Source organism: Acromyrmex echinatior, chromosome 5 (assembly GCF_024713525.1).
Source record: "Acromyrmex echinatior isolate Ae372 chromosome 5, ASM2471352v2, whole genome shotgun sequence".
In the NCBI taxonomy this organism is placed as follows: domain Eukaryota; kingdom Metazoa; phylum Arthropoda; class Insecta; order Hymenoptera; family Formicidae; genus Acromyrmex; species Acromyrmex echinatior.
Genome location: NC_141856.1, coordinates 14,517,975 through 14,540,408, shown reverse-complemented (window position 1 = coordinate 14,540,408; position 22,434 = coordinate 14,517,975). Strand labels below are relative to the sequence as shown.

Below are 22,434 nucleotides of genomic sequence, written 5' to 3'. Positions count from 1 at the left end.
ACTATACTTAGGTTCTAAAGTTCTGTTTGAAATAGACAATGTAAGTGAACCTTCATTTTAACCACGAATTGTTAGATCAAAATTCTTTTTACCTATAATTTAGAATATATAATACCAATCATACATTGTATTATATACATTGTATTATATACATTATATTATATACTGTTTACAATTTTTGCTTCGGATCCAAATAACTCTATTTGCTCGAGGATTAAATAGAAGAGAATGCGTAATGAAATGAAGGAAATATATCATTTAATATATAGGCCTAAAAATATAAAATGATGCGGTAGATTTAATAAACGGATGAATAGTTAGAAACTAGATGGTTCTCAGCGAGACTTCCCCACTCAGCAAAATTCATCCGGCTCGCCCGATCGAGCGTTCTCGTCCTGTTCAATGCCACCGCATGATAATTCCTAATTGAAATGCTTGACCATTATCACGCGGGAATAGTGTAGCGCTACATCCGCGATTTAACACTCCAGTCGGCAGTGAACCGGAATTCATTGCTTAACGCCCGAGATAATCAACATATTACGCAATATGACGCTTATTCACTTCCCAAGTACGCACCCAACGATCGAATTATGCACACTATGACGCAGACTCAATGAAACTGCAGAGATGTACGAAAATATCAATATGTCTCACGAGAGTACAGGCGTTATGTGATTCACATGCGATCCGTCGCAGATGATTTCATCATCTGTCGCAGGAAACCTCCCGATATGGTATGGGGAAAATAAATAAAAATATCGATGATTTATTTTTATAAAATGTAATAAAAGAATCTTTTTATTATGTTCTAATTATTCCCGCGGGTAATACTAATAAGAAAGTTAATAAGTAATGGAAAAAAAATAGTTTCTTTTTATGTCTTTTTGTTGGTATACTTATGAAATATACAAGGCGCTGAAAAGAATTCACGAATTCTGCATCCAGCGAATCGAGAGCGAGTGAATTTTATTCATGAGGACTGTAAGAATTCTTGAGCCGTGAATGTCGTCAGGCATTGGTCACGGGTTACTGGTGAAAGCATTCGCGAAGCCGGCCGCTCGCGCACGCGAAAGTGTTCATCCCGCGAGTAACATTCATTCACGCTACCGCGAATTATTACCTGGTAAACTTGGACGAAAGCGCGATCCGTACGCACCGTTAAATTAGATATTTTACACGCTCGTAAAATGGAATGGAGCTTCGATAATGTGCAAAAACGAGAAACGGCGTGAGTCATAAATTGCATACAAGAGAGATATAAAACATTGTAAAAGTTTCTCAATTCGTGTCTGAAAATCACGATTGCGTAAGAACGATAACGTTCTACTCATATAATTTTACAGTGCCTTACGATAGCCTGTATATATTTATTTTTATTAAACTCTGGAAATGAAGTAATTCTTTATCCTTAGTGACATTAGCTGACGTTCAGCAAAAAAAGTAGTTCTGCAACTGTTGTGAGACTCTTTAACATAAATGATTCTTGATGTCCTTAGTTCCTCTCACTAAATCTAAATATATAAACTGATCTCGAAGAATTTTATAACAGTTGCAAAACTGCTTGCCGTTCTATTAATCAGTAAAGCTTGAGCAATTTTTATTTCAACGTTTATAATTGTAGTAACGTTTATAATGATTCCGAGAGAGAAAGAGAGAGAGAGAGATATTAGGAGTATATGGGTCTTTTTGAAAGAATATTATATTAGGCATTGATTAATGATTCTATTTAGATTATCAGCATAGAAGAAGCTTCTGTACTAGTGGATTTATTAGTTTCAGGAATTAGTTATTGTAATATGATAATCGTAATCAAAGACGGATGCAAATGGAGAGAATTCTTCGAAGAACACTCGAAGCTATAACGTTGGCGTCTTGCATATTATTACGCGTGAACGCGTGCTAATGCATTTGCAATATACTCTCAGCTACTTGCCAACCAAAGCGTCAAAAGGTCTTGTGTCATCACAAGACTACGAAATATCCAATTGTGTCAGCGTAGGACGAGAAATTGCGTTCTGCGAATCCGCGTTTGAATATCCTTGATTACTCATCCTGGGAAAGTATCGGAACTTTTCACATCTCAAAAGGTCATCATGTGTCTGGTAATATTGTGTCACAATTGTGAAAAAATATATGTATCACATGCCAGATATGTGGCTGAACGTTCTTGGATGTTTTTCACAACATTCACAAGATAAATTTATCGAAATAAATAAAAAAATTTGAAAAAAAATTGAAATTAAATAAATTAAAAATTATAATTTTTCCGAGGTATGTAGAAGTTTAAGAACAAAGACATATCTTGAAATAAAATCATAATTAAACAGGTGGCTGCTTGCAAAAGTCCTTGCATTATGCAACAATGAGTCATCATTTGTGCTCGTGCCTTTGTTTCTCCAATTTATTTAAAGATCTTTTCTTAGTCGGTTTTCTTGTTCGATGAACGTACATACATTTAACATCTGGCCGCTCGACAATTGTGGTTTGAGTGCAGATGGTCAAGCTTCTCGTTCGTGCAATGCCGAACAATGCTGATTGTTACACTTAAAATTCTTACGGTTCCGTCAGCCTTTATAGACCTTGCATAATAATGGTCTAAGCACAATGCTGCATAGGCGGGAAGGGGTGGTACGGAGTGATCGAAGGAATTAAAAGACATTTAAGCTCTATTCTTCATACCTCACACACAAAACTCAATTTCTCTTGTAAATAATATTTGTTTAAATACACAACATTTTAACACGTATAAAATGCTACAGAATATTTGGATATTTTCTCTCTCTTCTATTATCATATTTATTGCAATAAGTACATGCATAACATTAGTTAGATTAGAAAATTAGATTTATTTAATTATTTTTTGAATCGATCTTTTTTATTAATAACGTGTCTAAACAATCAATTTGCGATCCATAGACATTTTAGGCGTCAAAACATCGAACTTGTATAGTATCTACCCTATTTTTTTTAGTTAGAAAGTGGATTTTTAAAAGTCCGCTTTCGTAAGGGTACGTTTTTTTTCGCAATGTATGTGTGTACAGTAAGGAAGAAAACACAACTACGGACAGGCCTGACGAAAGAAAAATTACACAGTGCGTCGGGATACAGGATGAGATGATTAATTTCTGCGGTCGCGAGGAAGTAATGTGAGATCCCGGGATCGGATCTTCTCTTGCTTCGGTCAAAAGCATAATGATGTGCGAACAGGTTCTCTTCGTCGTCGACTCTGGGAAGTTAACGCTCGGGACGAGCGGACGCGTGCGTGTATTCTGACCGCGGTGTGAAACCGCAGATCATCCTTTCTACAGACGATACGCGACATAATATCGTGATGAAAGCGAATCATTGTGAATATTGAATTGTGGTGGAATCGCGTGAAGGAACAGCATTGATCGGCATCGATGGCAATTGACAAGGACGTGAAATTTGAGGATAGGAGGATCTCCGTATTGCCTCTCGAGGTTTCGTGCGACCATTTATTTTATTCCGATCATTTATTTGCTTGTGAATTGGCACATAGCGAAAGAATGTGTTCGCAGTATATACTTTCTGGAGATATAGTTCTTTGTGGTGCACTTTGGCCAGTTCTTGCATGTGCAATTTAAAGGGAAACCAGGTGGCGTAGAATTTTTTTATGTACTTATATGCATAGTAAGCCTTTTATTACAGTCTATCCACGTTTGTATTTATAGTATTTTTATATTATTTATAGCAATGCCGAATGATGGGTTTTTTCACACGTTTTTGCTTGATACAAGTTTCAAGCAAACAGAAATAGTCGTAGTGTTATCGTACCGATCGCCACTTCGTTTGCGTTACGAAGGCCACCGGGACATAACGTTTGTTCTGGTCGCAATAATTCCACGCGCAGCGAGCGAACGCAAACACGGTTATCGCGGCGACTCCGCAAGCATTGATATCGCACTGTGATATACCGCGGTCGGCGCGTCGGCGAATGAGAAAGGGGAAGCCGAATGAAGAAACTTACTACAACGGCGACGAAGGGGTGAGTGAGGGGTGATCAGAATGTCGGAAGAGTGAATGGGAGCACTGTGCGCCAGATGGCTTGGTGGCGTCGCCGCATCTCGACGCTACACTGCTTACGTCGGTTCGATTCCGTTGCTATTTCATAATAATCGGGAGACCCTCGGCTGCATAATACGAGAGGCACCACTGTCGATAACTGTCATGCGACTGACCCCTGACAATTCGTGGCGTTTTATGGACTCGGCCAGTTTATCGCCGCGAGACTTTTTCCATAGAAGTCTTCTTCTCCGGAGGGAATCGGAAAGAGCGTGGGCGCCCGTTTATTCCTCGACGATGTAGAAAATCCTGAAGTTATGGCGATGTCCTGACAGTGAATAATGAAATAAAGAAGGGAACGAATAAAACTATTATATGAAATTGATTTTGCTTAAGCACCTGAACAGCGTCTACATGACAATGAAGTAAATGGATTAAGAAATAAACAATTTATATAATTTATTAAATAAAATACTTTATTCGAGCTCAGAGAGATAGGTTACTTGCAATTAAATACACAAATAAGTTAAATTTGATAGTTTTTGAATTTAGATATGGATTTAAATGTCTGAATTTAAATATGAATTTAAAAAAATGTCTGTGAATATAGAAGTGAATTGCATCCTTTGAAAGTCAACCGACGAGATGCACAGGACTGCATGTCAATGATCATGCTGAATAGGATGCAGTTGATCCGGAGAACGGGCCTGTCCGATATTCAAAAGCTGACCGGATGGGATCTATACATGGATTCAAAACAACCGGAAGTTCTGTGTGTCCCATACAAATATGATAGTACGTGGGTCCAAAATGGATCGGCCGGAAGAGATGAGAGTCGATAAAAATGATTCAAAATCGGAATGTATGTTTCTATATTGGATATACTTAAAATTTGCAATTGAAAAAAAAATTTAGAAATAATTCGGAAGTAGCTATTAGGAGGGGAAAAAAAATTACATACAGATGTCAAAAGTCTTGAACTCAATCAATATATCTTTAATTTATATGCAATTAATTATATTTTTAATTAATTTGCCTAACATACATTCAGAGAAAAAGGTATATAGTAGTAGATAACAACTATACAAGTTTTATATGTAAAATTTATATACATAATTAAATTAATCATTTTATAGATACTGCAATTTGTAATCTATATTATAAACCTTATACAGTTGTCGGCCTGTATTCAGAACGCGATGCTAAGTAAAACAAATTATAACATCAAAATAACATCGAAAACATCAATGTCGATAACATCAAAATAACATTAAAATGAATCGAAAATGATTGAAAAATGATTTTTGATTTTCAAGTCATTTTGACATCATTTTGATATCATAATGACTTGTTGTTCTGTTTGGAAACGCATGCATTCACATTACATACATACATTATAGAATTTTAAAAATAAAACTGCACATTTATCGATTATTCTAAATGCGACCGTTACTTACAGATATAATTGCTATTATATACGGTTTTTCTCTGAATGTAGATTGCTTTAATTTATATATCCATACCATAGAAAATAATTAAAAAAGACATCTCTTTCTTTCTCATAATGCAATAAAATACACATAACATAATTACAGCATAAAAAAAAGATATAAATCTTGGATTGAGAACATTTAAACTATCTATGCACTTAATATCTCGGTATAGGTATGTTTATCATCCATAACAGTCGGGTCGTGCGTATATTACGCGTGATGCATATAATGATTATAATGGTGCATCGACACGATGATGCGACGATCAGCGTACCGTGTCTGGCATGGCGCACGTGTGAGCGCCGGCTTTGTACACGCACACGTGTGAGCCGGATCGTTGAAACGCGTAAACGATTGTAATACAGGGTGCAGTAGCGTACGTGTTACGGCATATTATGAGTTAAACAACGTAATGATAGCCACGGCGCCAGTACGCAGCATATCTGCGTCTGTGAACTACGTATCGGGTGTCAGGAAGAATAATACAAGTACAATCCGTTCGAGTATGAGACAATATTATTGTTAATTAATTCGAATGTATCTTCCTCAAATTAAATGTTTATTAAGATTTATTTACCTATTTGTACATACGTTTTCTTAATCTCAGTTTAATGGTCCCAATGACACTCGTGTTGTTGAACGTGAATAATGACGATATAAGTGATGACAAATAAGTGATATTCTAATTATAGGTATATAGCATTAGTATCATCCGTTCTTCCTAATGGCTATGAATAGGGCATTCAAAATTAATTAGTGTTATCTCACACAATTGTATGAGTGAAAGAAAAACGCATTCGTTAAGCATCATGATCAATCGTAACTTTAATAACATAATGACTAATGTGGCGCCACAGAGATATCACGTATCTTTTCCCTACGATGTAACGGGTGGCACACAAGAAATTACATTCATAAAAATAACAATCAACAAAATTATAATTAAAATTTACGTTAACTGGAAATTATGTTAACCGCGACTTGTGTCGAATTTTATTAAATAATTTCTATAGATTTTTAATATATCGTGAAATGTATCTTCATCATCCACTATGTATGATGTTGCAGAAAATTATTTTTGGGAGAAAAACAGTCTTATCATTCACGACTAGATGTGCATAGTGATGATAAACATCGTATAAAAGAAAGAAAGATTTTCCTAAGAGTCTTTTTTATCGTTGACGGATAAACTACCTCAATTCCGTAGTTCCTCACGCCCCCGACGAAAGAGTTAAAGCATGAACATGACACTTCCGGTGCAACGAACTCGTCGAACTCACTCACAGCTTATTACGACACCAATATTAGTTTTACGGCGAACTTCTGGAAATAGAGTTCGGTAAGATATACGTCATCGAAGTCTCGTGTTCGACAACCTATATATAGATAGTTACAATTGCACACAAAAAGGAATTTATTGACTTCAGGTGCATGTTGCACCTGCGTTTTCTGAACCTCCAACTCGTTAACGCGAGTTGTGATTTTTTTTCCGTTTTTTGATAACATATATATGCTTGAATGATCATTTATCAACTACTGCATGGAACAAACAGTGTGTTCTGCTGATCTTTAAAAATTTAGCTAGATGTATATATGGAGATCTAAAAATAATTTTGTTAGATTATCAAAATAATTACATAGGATTTAAAAAAAATGCTATAAAAAGTTTTGACACTCTGACAACCAACTTGCGTACATAATTATATTGATTGTCTCACAAAATTATTTGTAAATCAACAACCGGCTAAATTTTTAACTATTTAATTTTCAGATACTAAATTTTAGATACTAACAAAGCACTGTTTTTTCCTATATCATAAATTTTAATTTATAATAAAAATTGAAAATGATATGATTTTTCAATTTATTTGAAATTTATGATTTTTTTCAATTGATTTGAAAAAATATTGCCAGTTAAGATTGAATTTTACGGTGAGTTTTGTTTTCGTCATGGTGTACGACTTATTGACACTTGGTCAAGTGAAGTCAAGAGAATGGGTTAAATGAGGGAGAGTCATCATGCTTCGCCGCGTGCCATTTTCGATCCATAAATGATAACTTAAAATCCTAGTGATGTTTCGCAGATAGAAAAGTTTCATTTACGAATCAATCGATACACGAAAGTTTTAATCGATTAAAAAATAAATTTGTTTCTCATTAAAAAGTTATCAATTTCATAGTTTTAATAATCAAATAATCATACAAATTAATAATCATGAATTATTTATTATAAATAAATTTTTTTTTGTCGTAAATAATATTGTTTTTATTTGATATTATTTTTATAGAAATATGAAGCTATAGAGATATGATTTAAATTATTGCTGACGAAAAAAAGATTGGTGCGGTTCCTTTTTGTATAAATTTCATGGCATGCAATTCCTGGCGCGACGTTGCATTATTCATGGTAACTCCGGTACCTTAACTCACGATAATCCACCCTTGTCGGTGTTATCGTCGCGGTTACGCTGACTGCAGTCAGGTGTGCGTCCAGCGGAAGACTGTCGGTGCATTGACTGGGAACAAGGGCGGGTTGGCGAGATACGAAGCGTGGCGACGTGATTGGACGAAAGACGAAGGAGTCCGACACAAAGGAAAAACAGTAGTGTGATCGTGCACACGGATGCACGATCATGCTCCTTTTGAGCCCTTTCGTGACTCCCGCGAATTATCTCATGTGCCCATATCACTGCGAAAAATAATATATCGCAGGTAAATTATAGAGTTGCATGGAATATCGTTTTGATATGTATCATGGAAAAAATGGCGTAAACTTCTTTTTCTTTGTCTTTTTTTACAATTCAGTTATGGATTGTTTCTTTATGGCATATTTTTTGTGTTTCTAACTTTGGAATTTTTTCTTAACGAAAATTTCATAAAAGAAAAATAATATTTTGGAGATACTTATATTTGAAAGGTCCAACAAATATATTTTTATTAATGAAGATGTAGAGAAATTTTGTGTTTTAATTTTAACTATACATATTTGTCATAGAATCATAATATTTATTTTAATTTATATTAAGTGAATAATAATAATAATATGTTATGCAATAAAAAATTGTTTTATTATGCAGTAATAAATTATAGGAGATTGTTTATGCCGGCTATATATAATCCACCACTTCTACAAATAATTATGTCTTCAACACTTAAGATCAGGAGAAAAGCTTTAATGGATGTTTCGGTACGCGTGTTATGAACATGAAGAGCGCACTATCCAAGCTTGTACATTACTGCATTATATATTTCAGAAGATAAATTATCTCTCACACACAGTCATGCCGATACTAGATAGATCAGGAAAATAGATTATCCAGATTTATAAACCGACTATCTAAATTTAATTTAATTTGATACTATATTGTTAATTCTACGACAACAGATGCTTTTCTGCAATAAAATAAATTTAAAGAAATATTGTGTTAATTTATATGAAAAAATATTAACAATATAATGTATAAAATAATAAAATTTAATAAGAATCAAAATTAGTTTCAGTACAATTGTGCATCTAAATATCTTCTCGCTTTCCAATCGACACTTTAAGTAGATGTATTTAATTGGACTTTAATAAGTTTAATAGTACGCCAACTTCCGTTCCTAAACTATGACTAATCGTAAAGCTAAATTTAAGTCATTGAATTGATTTATGTAATCGCGCGCGCGCGACTGAGCCTAATTCAATTTAAAAGCTTGTATATTAAAGCTTATATTTATACTAATATTTATCTGCAATATTTATTTTAATAAATATTTTTTTAAAGTCTACCATATTAATTTAAAAAATACGATAATAAGAAAAGAATGTAACATAATAATAAAAAAATCTTAATATAAAATTTTATAATAAATAAAAAAATAATAAATATGTCTAATCAGACAAAACGCAATGCAGTGGGTCAAAACTAATATATAATGCAACAAGACGTTCCGCGAAATTACGTGTTAATTTGTCTTCCGTCTAGAAAGACATTTGATGAGTCGCAAGTATGATAACTATGCTTGTTTCCCTATTTCAAGAGATCACTAGTGAGACACGTACGATGAGATTAGAGTATCTACATCGGACCAGCATAGGATAGGATGCTTTGTCGCTCTTCCATACTTTACAAACCGGATGTGAGCATTCCACGCACTGGCGGCTATGTGTCGCTAATAATCGCGCGCGTGTTGGTAGTAACAGGGGACTTAAAGTTGGTCGAGTTGTTCTCGTTTAAAACAATCAGCAGGAGAGGAAGGACCAATTATACGGACCTGCGACCGTCTGTCACCGACCTTCTACTTCTCTTAATGTGTTGGATCAGGCAACAAGAGTATAAGTAATCAAAACAACATGCTTAAATGTATGTAAATAATCCCGTTTCTTTTTTTCGAACAATGAAATTGAAAAATAAAAGAATGTTAATTGAATGATTGAATCGATTAAGAGTCCTTTTCTAATGCTATAAATGTTGAACAATAGAGTTGGAAAGTAACGCGTTGCACTGTTACTATTACAATTGCTTTTTTTCTGTAACAAACGGATGACGTTACATTTTTGTTCTCCTCTTACTTATAACAATATAATGCTAACGCAGTTACATTTTTTTGGATAATGATAATAAATATATATTAATTTTCATAATTTTTTGTACATGTACAATGCATGTGTATAAGAGTTTTTTTGCGATTAATCATAAGCATTATAGATTTAGCATTAAACTAATTAATTAGTTATATAGTTACTTTATTCAATCAGTAACAAGTAATGGTAACGAATTATTTTTCAGAAAAAGGACGGTAACGGCAATGGGTTACTTATCTAAGTAAGTTTCTCAATTTCCTGCCGATAAAGAATGCAAAATTAAAAAAAAATAGTTACATTTTATAATTTTAGAATAATAAAAATAATTGTAATACAATAAAAAGTATTTTACGTAAAAAGAAATTTTGTTCATTTTAAATTAATTTTAAAAAAATATAAAACGTGGACAAGCCATTTCTTATGAAATGCTCTCATTTCTTTTATTATTAATGATATTTATATATTTGAAAGAGTTGAATATTTTTACTGTTAATAACGACAGTTACCGCATTTTTCAATTCCGTTCAGTGTTAGATACAATTGATGCAAAGATCATAAATGATCTTTTATCTAGTTTGCTAATTGTATGAACAATTCACCCACGGTTAACTGCGTCGAGTTCGCTTTGAATATCCGTTCTTCGAAAGTTGTTAGATTGTTAGATTGTTACATTAAGTGTGCACAAAGCGGTATTATATGTCTGTATAATTTGTGTTGGTAACACAGTGTTTCTCCAGGGAAGCACCGCTTTCACGCATTTTGTGAAAAGAAACTATTCTAACATGCAATCTAACTATTTTCTACTGCAAGCTAATGAATTGAAGATTAAAAATGCGATGGTGCTAATGTTTGCGCACAATAAGATATGCAGTAGATAAAATAACAGAATTTCCTAGTGAACGTTTCTGTTTCTATTTCCTTGTATTCCTTGTTTTATATTACAGTAAAAAAATATATTATAGTAAATATTTGTATTTAGTAAATATTTGTTTGAGTTCTAAATATTTACTGAATGAAACATTTGTTTATTTTGTAATATAAAAACTATTAATTTTATTATCATATTTTTATTGAATAAATATTTATTTACTGTAAGTAAGTTTACTTACAAGGAGAGGCTCCAAAGTGACTCAGACCGATTTCAATGAAACTTGGTAAAAGATATTAACAATTATTTCATAAATTATATAATAGGAAAAAATTAATTGCTAGCGTGGTTCGAACTCAAGTCTATAAGTTGAGAGGCTGTTGCCATTGTTACAAATACTCGAGTATTTTAATAAACTCTAAAGTAAATGCCATTATCAAATTTATTATTGAAATATTTCGGAAACGGTAGACCGTCTACGCTTAAATGGAGGGTAATTTATGTTCAGGAAAACACACCCTATCATTCTGCCAAATTTCATTGAAATTGGTGAGGACCACTTCTTCCCTTGTTAGTACTATTCAAAGAAATATGTAAGATTTAGTAAATTTTTCCCGGATAGTATTTCTCTATTTCTTCATCTTATATATTTGTTTCTTACGATAAGATAGAATCGTTGCATCCTTGAACGAAGTTTTCTTTGTAATGAAATACTTTTGGGACATTTCTCGGGAAGAGTACTCCACCCTAGTTGAACGGCGCGGGCGGTACTTTCTTTGCAAAAGGGAGACACTTCACCACAGCTGTCTTATTCTTTTAAAAACGCGAACTGGCACGCGACACCATGTTCGTTCTGCCTTTTGAGAGGCGACAGGATGTAAACTCGAAAACGATCCATATCCCGTTGGTCCACTACACACAGCCTGTCTCATTCATATAAAAAATGATGGAAATAAAACAACTGTCTGTGGTACTTCAATTGGTCACGGATTACTGTTGGTAGTGTCATGTAATAACACTTGCGTTATTTGTCGTTTGATGATTTATTAATTTTTAGAAATTGCAAAACTCTTTTATTTTACAAAAAATTTTACAAGAATTTAACAAGACTAATGAAGTGAATTAAAATCGCATAAAGTAAGAGAATTTATCTTTGCGGAAAATTTTAATTCAAGAAATTCCACATAGCAATTCTTGCAATTAATTCGACTGCTTCCGTATAGTTCATTGCTGCAACGTATATTATCCGATTCATTCATAATACACTAATGCAGTGCACGTACATCATTATCATCAACTCGCTAGAGTAGATGATGACTTTGTTATTACTGAAATGAATAGGTACAATGATATATGGGTATATAAATATCATGTATCTTTTAATTTATCAATTTATGCTTTGTCATTGATACTACGTGAAATTAAAACATCCTATATTAGATATACTAGAAATACAAGTATTTATATCTTATTGTTAGTTAGATACATATGCGTCTAGCTATCATCTTAATTAAGTCTGCTTGTTTAAACACCAATATGAAAGTACAACTAAGACAATTACATAATTTAAGAACGTTTCTCGTTGATTACAAAATCAATTGGTGAGAAATGTTTAGAGTCACGCATCCGGCTTAAAGAATAGCCGTTCGTGGCACGTCTATCACGCGAATTGCATCCTCGTGACGGCACGCGCATGCAGTCGCCCGTGCAACGAGTAGTAACAACATGCGGTTTCGCTTTCATCTTGCGCGAGAAGGAAGAAGTCCCGATACCATATGGCTCCAGAAGAAGCTTACGCACGACGCCGACGGTGCCGTTCGCAGGAAGGAAGCTTTCCAGCATGACCGTATTATGTTCCATGTACCGAGAACACATTGCGAAGAACACGGGCCACAGCGTAAAAGCGGGGCACGCAATGAGGGCACGTGCTCCCTTTTCTTCTTTAGGATATCGCTTCTCCTTTGTACCGTCGAATGAAGGGCCGGAAACGGGTGTCAATTGTCAGCTACTCGTAGACATTCGCGACCGGACACGGCCGATCCTCCAGCGAGCGAATTTGAGAAGGCGCGCTTCTGTGTGGTCCTTCGCGAGTGGCTTCTTATCAAGATGTGAGTGTAGTGTGCAGAGATACAACGTATCATAAATATGGTATTGATTGACAATTTTATCTGTGCGCGTGTCTTATCGTTAGCTTCTTAGTAGTTCGAGATTTTTATTATATATTTATTAGAGTGTATCTTCTCGTTTTTTTTCTTTGTCAGTTCTTTTGACACAAAGTTATTACGTTAGATTCTTTAATACATAAATAGAAAGTTTATTTATGTAAAAGTTTTTTTAAAGAAAAAAAAACTAATATAACAGTAGATAATAGCCAGATTGCTATTTAATGTCAAAACTTATTATAGATATATAGATATATATTGAATATCTGCTATCAATTAATATAGATGTGACATTTATTTAGAATAATTTTGAACATCGTTTGCCTTCTTTATATGGGTGATATATATATATATATATATATATATATATATATATATATTGATAATTTTACTTTTTTTTATTTTTATTATTGGATTTATAAAATGTTGAAAACATTGTCGATAAAATAGAAGCGGATAAATCTGCCGTTACAACGGTAATCCATAAAAAGAGATCACAAAGATAATCTTGACCCACACTACATGGCATTGCATCGTCATCATTATTACCGTCATCAACTTCATGCGATGTAACATCCTCAATTTTATAACCCAAATGTAACAGTTTACTGTTCCGTGGAAATTGAACCATGCAAAATGTTGCAGTAATATTTGAGTTTTACTTCCGTTTCACGCAAATAGAAAATGAAGTAGACTATAAACAAAGGCAATGAGTTTATTTTTTAATTAAGATCTTTTCATTTTTATAGAATTGTTGTAGAACATAAATAAGCATTAGCTCGAAATCAGCCTCAAATATATTGCACTGTGCCTGTCGCGATTAATAAAATTTGATATTTTTAAAGAAATCTCGATCAGTTATTTCGAAATGTTGGACTCCGACAATGCAAGTGACAGTGATTGACCCTCGCATGGAATTCTTGACCTCCAGGGCCGAGTTCAGAGACTCTGCAGTTGAACTCGGCACGCTCGATTTAGCGTCGTTTTCTTCCTGCCAAGAAGAACCGTGAAAACCGACGCCTTCGTGCTAATGGTAAATAAGGGTTCTCAGAACGAAACTAAAATATATAGAGTTCGTTATGCAAAGCTCAAATTACTGCGCTAATTAAGACAGATAAGATGCAAAGAAGGAATACCTCTTAATTAATCTCACCAAGCCACCTATAAGTAAATTGTAAATTTTAGCTCCTTTCCCAACAGAAAATTCATTATTCCGCTATATAATATAATTTATAAAACACATTATATTCTTTGAATGAGAGAGAATTCTTGGAACTACAATATCTTGTATGATATATCTATTGCAATCTAAGACAATTTTATTTAGTCACTGTAAATGAAATTTGTTATAAATTTTTTTTATCCACATTATGCAATTATTTTTTATTCTGACAGATTCATTATTTCGATCTCTAATCTAGTGACGATAAATTAGCCGTGACAGAAGCGATTTTCCGCAATTTCTACGAAACTCCGAGACTTCCCAAGTAAAACAGTATCCGCTCGCAGAAACAAGCTCGTTACCCAATCCGTAACAGTTATTCCTATTATAGATCGAAATTATGTAAACCAGGTCGTGCGACAATTCGTAATATAAAAAAAAAAGAACAAGTCGTACGCGGGCGACGTTTCTGCGAGCCACCGTCAAATCTTCACCTCACGGTTTCCAGTCACATGATTTTTCACCGAGCGTGTGAAACGTGCATCGTTCGGTAACAATTATGGCTCCCATGGCTTTCGTAGCAAGCATTGTCTTGCAACGGGAAAGTGGTGCGAAAGTAAGAACCCGCCAGGAGATATCCGTCGAGAGATTTCTCAACGAATTCGTAATCTCGCAGATCACTGGATCAGCGAACGATCCTGAAAGGACGATTTACGTGGGATCTGGGAAAACAGAGAAAGTGGTGATTGTACTCGAATCAATTGCAATGCTCTGAATTTAATGACTGCGACAGGAAGATCGTGTGGGATTAATTAACATAACAAGCACTTTATCCAAATCGCATTAATCTTATTTTTTTTTAAGAAGATTGTTAGATTTAATTCTAGTCAATTATTTAATTAAATATGTGACTACATGGAAAAAAATGTTTAGTTGAATTTACTGGAATTCTGATGGAAAATGAATGATTTCTAGTTAAGTCTACTGGATTTCTGATTAAATCTACTGAATGTTAGTTATTTCTATTAGAATTTTAATAGATTTAACAAAAAATCTTGTAGATTTAACTAGAACTTTCTGGATTATTTATTTTTCACAAAAATTTCGGTTAATACAACTAAACATTTTTTTCTGTGTACAATTAATAATAATAATAATAAATTCGGGAGACGATCCCTCATTGAAGATTCGCCAGCAAACGTGTCTTAGTCTGGTAACTACAGTTACATACTAGATAATTTTAATTATATAGTCAACAGACATTAATTCTCAGAATATTATTATCGATATTATCCGCGTGTTAACAATAGCGTGAAAAAGTTATGCCTTATCACAACGATGAGTGTCGCATGATTAGCAAATTAATTAAAGCCGATGATACTTGAAATTCTATATTATCTGCTGACAATATTCAAGGTGGCCAATGGCAGTTTCACGCGATATGCTGGTCAAATTATGTGCGATCAGCAAAGCTTTGTTAACGCATGATGCAGGTGCTGGAGAGTATCATTTTCACTCTGATCGCAGACGAGCAAAAATGTATATCCTGATTGTATCCAAATAAAAATTATCATCTGTAAATCTATCCTTGTTTAAACTATCTCCACTTCCAAGAAATAAAAATTGCACTGTATTTGTATTAATGTAAAGACAAAGTTAATAAAAGTAATAATTAATAAAAATTATAATAAAAGTATTAATTAAAAATAATTACGTGAAAGGCAAAGTAATAACATTTCGATGATTATAAATGTCGGTTTTACGTCGTGCTCACTGGATCACCTCTCTCGGATAATTATTTCAGAATCTTAAAGCGGGGCATAGCAGAGCTGCAGCGTTTTTCTGTCCATTTAGAAGTGAGTTTTTGTTTTATGCTCGTTCTCGAGCCCTTCCCCGGCCGGAAGCCGAGAGGAGGATAAACGAGAGGGGACACGTGCTCGAGTAACGACGGTACCTGAAGACTCCACGAGGAAAAATGGCAGCTGAAGGCCGAAAAGCACGTGCCATGCATGAAAGAAGAGATTCAATGGAGCGCCGGGATAAGAAATTTATTATGCACGGATCTCCTACCTGGGAGGAGACACTAGCGGTAGCCATTGAAATCGCTGTTCATGGGTTACGTGGAGTTGCATGGAAATGAACGTCGTCCACCTCGAATACGCCGAATCTACAGGGTGCTCGCGATATTGTCTAATATTTTAACCTTAATTTAAAATAAATGATGACTGTACATCAATATGTTAGAATTTCTAGATTTATCTTAAGTAAAAGATATTAACATAAAAGTAACTTAATTTTACTTAAATATTTAGAAAAAATATATATGTAAATAAATATTTATGATTTGTGATCATTTATCAATTTAGAAAATTTTATTTTGCCACAGAATCAAGAAGTAATGACAGCACATTTAAAAATTCATAATTAAAGCGTAGAAATGCTGAGAGATTATATGAATTTCTGTAATAGATTATTCCACGTGAAGCAAGCAAGCACATAATTTGCGACACTATCGCGTTTCGAGCAATTGAACGTGACCTCACATTATACACAATATCACTGGCAGCCCAGTAGTGGTCCAGATACACAGGCTACTGTCTACAATTTATCGTTTAATTTTACAATTTTCAAGTAAAGCACGGGAGACTATCATCGTTAAATATATTTTTTTATTATTTAACTTGATTGCTGTTCGAGAGGAATACAGCGTCAGCGTCGCTCATCTTATCAACTGGAGAACAAATATAAATAGACGGCGCCATGTGAGACACAACACGTATTAAGAACAATATAACGTAGTAGACCCAAACGTCACTCTCCCTTTATAGTTATTAGTTATACTTAATATAAGATCTTTCTCTCTTTCGAAATAACTAAATAATTATTATAATATTTACTTTAAAAATTAATGTTTGAATATACTTAATTTTTTATCAGATAATTTAATTATATTCGTTATTATAATCATACAGTTAAATATATAAATAAATTACAATTTTTATTTACGTTAATTGAAAATAATAAATAATTATTAAGAAATACATATACACATAATAAATACATGATAATGCATTTCGATATTTTATGGTTAATAATCTTTTCGAAGTATCTTCGTGTAGACAAAAAGTATATAATATTGATAAGTTTTTAAATTAATTTTTTTCAATAAAAATACACTGTTAAATATATATACATTATATATATATATATAAGATTAATTGTGTATATATATATATATATATACATACAGAATAGCGCAAAAGTGAGATCATAATAATAATAATAATAATATCATTAATAATAATATACATATATTAATTAGAAATAATAATAATGTAATAACAATAATATTTATTAATTAGAAAAAAGTGAACATAAAAAAGAATGTTTCTGTTGAAAGGTGTTGCTTACCTTGCTCTAAATGGGGATATACATATATAATGGGTGACGTTTTGAAGCGAGAACTAAGTTGATAACGATAAACTTATGATAAAGGTGACTATATTTAGAGCGCTAACAAGCTGCTGACAAAACAGAACGAATCAAAAAAACAGGAAGAAGACAGAAGTCAAGGCAAGCAATGACTGAACTACCGGTTTCGAACGTACCAACAACTTAGAAGTTGTACATCTATAGCGTTTGTGAAGAGCAAGTTCGAGATTTTTATGGATTCCAGTTAAATTGGACCCCGTTATTACGAAGGCATCCCGTGACATATGGCGCTCATATTCCGTTCTATGCTCCATTTTTTTGATGAACTGTGTGCTCGATATGGCATATTAGCAGCTAAATTTTGGGACTTCCTTCACTTCTTCGAATTCCTCAATCTGGTTTTCTTATTAGAGCTTCGATTTACAGAATGAATTTTTAGGATGATGGAAAAATATAGTCGTTTTCCATGTTAAATCACCCTCGTAATTAATGAGTATGAAAAAAGCGAAGTCGTCAGCGACAATCTATCTCCAATGTATAATTATAATTCCTTTCAGAAAGCAATTGATTAAATTGATCTTAAAATACCGTATACAGAAAAGAACTCTTATTACTTTTATAAAATTTAAACTCTCGTAATGTATATAATAATTTTACATCATAGTGACAAAAATTTTGCGTATGATAATCGCGGTATTTAAATAATTATAGAGTCTGATTACAAAACTGCTAAAAAATTTAATACTTTTTAAAACCTTTATACCTTTCATTATATATATATATATATATATATATATATATATATATATGTATATGTATATATATACATTTTTTCTAAAGTTAATATGATGCACATTTTGGTGATTGCTATTATCTCGATGACAAATCTTGCTGTATTCTATTACTGATTGTAATGTAAGATCAAGGGCACAAAAAATTAGTCTACACGTTATCAAAATCTCCATTGCGCGTTGTTTTATAAATAGCAACGGTGATATCATCGTGCACATTATGCAAGGTAAGTTGCACGTTGATAACCCCGACCATGGCATGAATACGACATATATCAGAGAAAAAAGTTTTTAATTTCAATATATATCCAATATATAGATTAATGACCATTTCTACAAATGTAGGTTAATTTTAATCTAGATTGAATTAACTTCTTCTGTTTCTAGTTCTAAGAATTAAAAAAAGATGAACAGTAAGTCATACAGAGAAGTGATTAATGTTAGAGTTAACCATGTTAACATAGTTTTAAGTTAACTCTAATATTAATATACATTAATAAAAATATAGATTAAAGTTAATCTGCATTGGTATTTGTATTGATAAATAAGACAAGACATAAGATTGGGATTGCCAATCGTCTGGTTTTAAACCGGACTGTCAGGTATTCGGGAGTCTTGTTCAGTATCCGGTTGAAATCATACAGACATCATGTGTCCGGTTTTTAAATATATCTAATAAATAAAATAAAATTTACATTATAAAAAGAAATTTATAAATAGAATTCGCGGATTTCAGTAATGTTTCTTCATTTTAAACATATAACGCTACCTACCGATATTTAGGGCATTTTGCTAAACACGTGGAGTGAGGAAAACGCCGTTTAAGACCTGGTATCTTTAATCAGGAACTTAATTTGATTTGATATATAGTGAAACGTAATTATTAAATGCACAGGAATTACATTTACATTAAAGAACGTATCTTTGACTTGATATGTGTATAGAAATTAAAATTTTGACTTGAAATTTCTATGTCTACGACTGTCATGTAATAAATTTATAAAGTATGTCAGATCTAAATCTAATTTATTAAAACTAATATAAAATGCAGAGAAGTATAACCAATTAATTGATTAATGATTAATAATTAATTAATGATTGATCAATTTTATGATCTTACAACAGACTACAATCCTCAGATTATAATATTTTATATTTTAACAGATGTTAAATATAATAAATATAAGAGACATTTTTTAATTTTGTGTTTTTTTTAATAATAAAATTATTTTATATTAAGTAATAGTCTATTATTTTTTATTGAACCGAAATTCTGATTTCAAAATTTTGGAAAATTATATTATAAGCAATTTCTCTAATTAAATTTTATATTTGATCTAATTTTATAATTATAATTTTTGTCCGGTTTGTTCAGCTAAGTTTCTACTAAAAAGAAAATATTCAGTAATTTAGATCAGACAACTCTGCATAAAATACTAAAATAAATAAAAAAATAGAGAAGAAAGTTTCTTAAAGAAATTTGATTACTAAGTTTAATTTACTTTAACTTCTCCTTGTTAGTATTATATATTGATGTCACAATCCTGTGCATTATATGATAGTTACAATGACAAAAAATTGAGGCAGCAGTTTTGATGGTGGTATCGATCGTGCGCGAGCAATACTTTCAACTTGAAGAAACATTGAACTAAAATATCTCAAGACGTATTTCTGTCTGCCCTGTATAACAGGGTACGAGATATTGAAGCTTACCGCTCGTAACGGGATGTCAAATGTTCTTTTCGATCCTGATGAGGCACAGACCTTGCTTTGACACCCGCATGCCTTCTAACTCTGTCGTTATTTTCTCTTTCATTAGCCGCCAGTTAAATAAAAACATTGGTCAAACATCAGTCTTGATTATACCCATCAGACGATTTTTTATGCAATTTTTATAACAAAGTGACTTCTGTCATTATTCATTTTCAATGGATAGTATTTGTGCTTATGAATTTCTCATTTTGATAAATAATTAATAAAAAAACTGTTCTTTTAAATTGAATTATATACTAAATATTGATTTTATATACACTTAGAGAGAATATAATGATGGTAACTATACATGATGATAACTATACAATTTTTATATATGAAATTAATATACATATATATGCAGTTAAATAAACTATTTTATAGTTGTAATGACTAAATAATTTATTCAACTATGTGTGTGCATTAATTCTATATACATATAAAACTTTTAATTTTGATATTTAATAAACAATTTGAGTTTATCTTTTTATCTTCTCTAATCAATTAAAATACATTACTTAAGTATTTTAAAAGAAAAAAATGTACCGTCATTTACTTAGAATAAATGATTCATAATGATCTTTGTACCTTGCCGGATGCGGTGTACTTAAGGAAAAAAGCTGTACAAAGATTGGATTGCACGCGCACTGAAAATCGCATTAATTAAATGTATTGGAATTCCAACAGCTGAGTCAGAAATTTCGTATTTACACATGTGAAGATATTTCTACGAAAACATGCAGGGTTTGCTGATGAGATGAAAATCTTTTTGCAGTCACACACATAACAAGGATACCAGGCGTTGTATATTTATGTCAACGCTGTGGTACCTTCGGTTTCGTTAAGGTGCCACTTGTTAGATTCGATATTTCCCTCGAAATCTTCGATTCTCGATCATTGTAAAACTCTACTGAGAATTTCGAGGCGAATTTATATCGAATTATACGTATTTCTTCTACAAGCGCGCTAACAAATAAAAAAAAATAAAAATGTGTAGAAAAGAACATTTATATCTTTATGCTTAATCAAAAGATTCGATAGCCTTTGTCTTAAGGTGGAACTTAAATATTGCGAATCATTTCCTTTCAATTATGAAACTGTAAATCAGTCATCTACGATATCATCTTTTGAGGAACCTCCATGGCGTCTATAAATAAAAGATAAAATATAATAATAATGTACTATAACCTCCACGAATTTAACTCATAATACGTGATTGCACCAGTACGCAATGAACGCTATTGTTGACATTGTAATAAGGAGATTGAGGGTATAATCCCATGATTGTCATCGAAACGTGTTTATTTCACACGATAAAGACTCAACCGGATCTAGACTGGATTTCATAACCCAGGTTCCTGTTTCCTGTAACGATTTCATGATTTATACGAAACTTCGACGAAATTATTCCTTGGATGAATGTGGAAGCGCGTTCGAATATACACTCGTGAGACGTGTGTATCGGATCAAAGGACTTTCGACAAAGTGATAAAAGCAACTGACTCGTAAAATCTTACCGACGAAAACTCGTGCTTCGAGGGAAGACCCCTTTACGTGTAAACATATGTTCGCGACACCCAAGCTAGCAAGCCGTTGATTTGTGGCACTGGCACCTGAACATTTTTAATGCTGAAAATGTGGGAAGTTTCTTTTAATGCAGAGATGAGTGTTGTTATATTTATAAGACCGCTAATACTTGTTAATAAAGTTTGTTAAAAGAATTATTTAAATAACAGTGTACATATGGAAATTTTTCCAAACAAGAAAATTAAATAAAGTAATTAATAATAGCACATAATAGGTTTCGTACCCAATAAATATAACAAAATTATTTATCGAGTTATTTATTTAAATAAATGAACAACTTTATGGATTCTTTCTTTCCACATGTCTGCGTCTTTTCAGTCTTTATTATATATTCTAGCTATTTTAGACGAAATTATATTTGTTATTCTAAATCCGCATAGATCCGGTAAGCGGATATTAATATGGATGTTAACATATGCCTACGCGCAGTGGCATCTGTGAATGGGGTGATCTGGTGTCTGGTTTATTTTCGGTGCACGCATCCCCATATAACCAGTCATATCGGAAGGGTTGATAGCGTTTTATGTCGCGCGCGTGGCCAACGTCTGAGTTAATTATGGACTGATTGTCAAGGCCCGCGTTTTTTTATTAACT

At 32.7% G+C, this 22,434-nt stretch overlaps 1 protein-coding gene across 1 annotated transcript in view; it reads left to right on the top strand.

Annotated features, from left to right (window-relative positions):
- Positions 1-22,434, top strand: part of rau (RA domain-containing protein rau) — a 34,807-nt gene that overhangs the window by 8,173 nt on the left and 4,200 nt on the right. The window lies entirely within an intron of this gene.